The following is a 4,643-nucleotide window of genomic DNA, read 5'->3' on the forward strand; positions in this document are numbered from 1 at the left end:
ACAATTATTCATCACAAGACAACTAAAATCGTAAAAGAAGTAATTCACGTCACGTTAGTATACTGTTGTCTTTGTTATCGTGCCGATGTTCGTGCGTAATTAATTCCCATCCGTAGATGTAGGTCGTGTATTTTAAACAATTTAATTTGTTGCTTTTTAATAAACAATGCGTACGCCTATGTCCCGCGGCTCAGTTCTGACAGACCTAGTACTCACATATGCTAGAACCATATTTGGGCATATCATCATTATTTTTATGAATATTTCTTATTTATTTAGGCTAACGATACAAGAAAGAAAAAGAAAGTCATTTGACTATACAAGGTGTTCTGAAAAACACTAGCATAATTTCAGGGCCCGATAGAATTTAAAAATATATTACAATTTGTTTCTATGAACCACGGGCGTATCTTTTTCCGTTTTCAAGATACAGGGCGTTGAAAATAATTTTTTAGAATCTACTTTCGGTCCTATCTTCAACAAAATTCGACCGAATGTATTGAAATTTTGTTATGTGGTGTTTCTGGGAATGCTAAATGCTCTGGAGATATTAATTTTTGGCTATATCATTCAGGGCAGTACATCGCGAGAAAAACCAGGCATAGTGCTTCAAAGTCAAGCAGCCAGTATCCCAAATTGTTGTTTTTTATTTCAAGTAGGCTTTGGTACCTAGTTACTATTACTATTAGTTTTATTAATAAAACTAAAAATGAAAGTTATTCATTTAATGGTAATGATAAAAAGTAATAGGTCGTTTATTTCTGGAAAAGTTTAACACATACTGAATACAACTGAAAAAAGGAAAAACAACAAGAATAACTAATTATTACTAACAGAAAATTAAATTTTAAAGAAAATAAAATCAGAATGCGTGTTCGAAATGTGCTCCATTTTCCTGAATACAAAAACGAATTCTTTTTTGTAATGAAAACAATGTATTTTTCAAAGGTTCTGAAACTTCTTACAAGAGCAACTTTTTTGTTTAGAATACAATTTGCCACAACAGCAAGTAACAAAAGGGGAAAAAGATTAACCTCAAAAAAGTTAAGACCTAAAATGTTCCCGCGCAGTACTGCACTGAACGCCCTGTATAATATAGCCAAAAATTAATAACTCCAGAGCATTTAGCATCCCCAGAAACCCCACATAACAAAATTTCAGTTCATTCGGTAGAACCTTGTGAAAGATAGGACCGAAACTAGATTATAAAATATTATTTTCAATGCTCTGTATCTTGAAAACGGAAAAAACACGCCCATGGTTCACAGGAACAAATTGTAATATTCTTTGAAATTCTATCAGGCCTTGGATTTATGCTAGTGTTTTTCAGAACACCCTGTATATCTCCTTCTTGCACCAGTCTTGAAAAAGGTAATTAAGTATATGAAAATAGTTATTAGTCCAACCAAATTACACATGAAGAAAAAAAAAATTGTTACCTGGACTTTTATAAATAGAAATGGTAAAAGGGCTTATAATAAACCTAAAAAAAATAAATGCGTGACCAGGGGCGGCGGAGGGTTGATTTGGGTGGTTAAAAAGTTATGAAAAATTGTATCATTAGGATTTTTACCGAAAGTTAACGTCACACAAAAAAGTATATAATACAAAAGTTGTAGATCATACAAAAATCTACAACTTTTGTAGAAGCCACTTTTTAACATAACCTCAAAATTTCCGAGAAAAATGCGAAAAACGTTTTTTTTCTGATTTTTCGTTTTTTATTTCTTATTTCCGCAAAAATAATTTAAATTTGACGAAACCTGGTGAAAGTATACCTTTCTCTGTCTTAAAAAACCTAAAATTTTTTTAGATAAAAAAATCAAGAAGTTTCTGAGATATTCATTTTTTGCGGCCTGAAACACTTTTTTTTTTCAAAGAAAAATTCTACTTAAAAAAATCATCGTACAGAGTTCTGTCGGTAATAATTTTTTTTCGTTTTGACATATACTTTTTGGTAAAATACAAAAATCTGTAGTAACAGTTCAAAAACATGCTCAAAAACCTTTTAAGCGATTACAATAGTAATATCCTTTAATTCAGAATTAAAAATGACTAGATTTTGTCATAAAAATAGCAGCGATTTATTTAAAAAATATATCCCGATGAAGGCCCCTCGAAGTCGAAACGTCGGATTGAAAAAATGTTGACGCCATTGTATAGAGCGAGAAAAGTGGTATTGTAAATATGTAATTTATTTTAAAATCCGTTTTCAAATAAAGCCAGAAAAAATTAAACAATTTTGCAAAATTTCAGGTTTTTCCGGATATCTCCGGAACTACCCGGAATTTTAAAACTTTCTAAACAGCATATTGTTAGGTAGGTATAAAAAACACAACTTTTTTAATCTGAGCCACCCCGTATCTCTTACCGTTTCCTAGATCCTAATGCCACCAATCAACAATTACTGAAAAATTCATTGCTGCAAGTCATTTTTTACTTTTTTGCATTTTTGAGCATGTTTTTGAACTGTGATTACAAATTTTTTTATTTCACCAAAAAGTATATGTCAAAAACAAAAAAAATGATTACCGGCAGAACTCTGTACCATGATTTTTTTAAGTAGAATTTTTCTTTGAAAATAAGTGTTTCAGGTCGAAAAAAATGAATAACTCAAAAACTTCTTGATTTTTTTATCTAAAAAAAATTGAGGTTAATTAAGACAGAGAAAGGTATACTTTCACCAAGTTTCGACAAAATTAAATTATTTTTGCGGAAATGAGAAATAAAAACGAAAAATGAGAAAAAAAACTGTTTTTTGCATTTTTTTCGGAAATTTTCAGGTTATGTTAAAAAATGAATACAAAAGTTGTAGATTTTTGCATGATCTACAACTTTCGTATTAGATACTTTTTTGTTTGACGTCAACTTTCGCCAGAAATCCCAATGATACAATTTTTCATAAGTTTTCAACCCCCCAAATCAACCCTCCGCCGCCCCTGCCCACGCATTAATTTTTTTTTCGTTTATTATAAGCCCCTTTACCATTTCCACTTATGAAAGTCCAGGTAACAATTTTCTTTTTTTTCCCTTCTAAATGAGTTATTTTTATCGGTCTATACATATAGGTACCTACTTAATTTATTTTTGAAATGATAATAAATATGTTTTACGGAAATTCCACATAGATATATGTTCATATAAATATCCTTCAAGATTATTGTGGCAATATCTAGTGCTGAAAATTAACTTTAAAGTCAAAGATGAGTTCTTTGTGGGACTAAGATTACACGGAGTCTTGTAAGAAAGCTCATAATAATATGTTAAAATCACACAATGCTGCAAAGCCGTGACATTATTTCATTGTATAAAGGATGGCAAATTTGCACACTATAATGCCTTCCACCATGTAAATTAGTTTTCCAGACAGATAGGGCTGCCATTTGAGAGTAAAATGAGGTGAATAATCATGTGTCAGAAGTGTAGCAAACATTATTATTGTACGAGGTTAGACCTGGCAAATTCTTGCAGCCAGGAACTAATGGAAATATGACTTGATAACGTCAGAAGCCAGCTGTTGCGTAGGTTAAACCTCAGCCTACTAAATTTTGGCCCAGATATTATCAGCTCCATTGTCTGAAGTTGCGAGTTTGTGGCACATTTTACTTTATTTTGGTCATAAGGTAGTTCTGGTTCTTTCAGAATTTAATCATTAATGAAAAATGCGGTAAGTGTTGAAAAAAAAAAAAATAACAAAATCGCAATCCCATCTTTAAATTGGTATTTTACATTTCTATCACCAAACGTGCTAATGCTGGCGCGCGTGCGGTTACACTAGTTTGTCTAGCGGCAGGATATGACTAGCGGCAGGATATGACTAGCGGCGGGATATGAAAAATTACGAAAATTAAAAAATACAAGGCAATCAGTGTTGAGTACGGAATCTGAGAAAACAAACTTTTTATATGTATTTCTGAATGTCAAATATAGCCACCTGGAATGACATTTTTTTCATTTAAATACGTTAATCAACCTGTCAATATGTGTTTTCTTTTTTTCTCGTATAAAGAAGTAGGTAGTACTTACACTCTGTAGCTTAATATTCAGAAGGTTTGAATTTAAAAACAGTATAAACTCAACAAATGCAATATTTAGATGATATCATTGTTAAGTTATAGACAGTTTCCAGGTCGTAACTCACAACTGTGATAAGCAGAAATGAATAAAATCCGTATTCAAAGCTCCCTACACGTCGAACATGACGTTATTTTTGGCATCCAGTTCAATATTAAAACTTTATGATGAATGCAGAGGGTTTAATATCGTTTTTATTAAATTTACATTTGATGGCGTCCTCCCAGTGTATAGAGTTTGCCAAAGGATATATGTATTCCCCTCTATTTACCGTCACCAGTGCTATATAAAAGGCAATGGAAATGTTTTACGGAAACATGCAAAAGGAAAAGTGAATATGAGGGATGAACAGTCAACCGTAGATGAAAATAGTATTAGTTGTAGATGAAATTAAATATATTAAATTCCATTTTCTCAAGGAAGACATAGCCGTAACAATGTGTGCTGTCCACCATTAATAGACAAGATATTTTGTACCGTATATTGCCTTTTAAGTAATGTTCCTAAAAGGTGCGATACAAGAAATGCTCACTACCGTTAGAAAATCACTGAATTATGTAAACCAGTGG

Source organism: Anoplophora glabripennis, unplaced genomic scaffold, assembly GCF_000390285.2.
Source record: "Anoplophora glabripennis isolate ALB-LARVAE unplaced genomic scaffold, Agla_2.0 scaffold548, whole genome shotgun sequence".
In the NCBI taxonomy this organism is placed as follows: Eukaryota; Metazoa; Arthropoda; class Insecta; order Coleoptera; family Cerambycidae; genus Anoplophora; species Anoplophora glabripennis.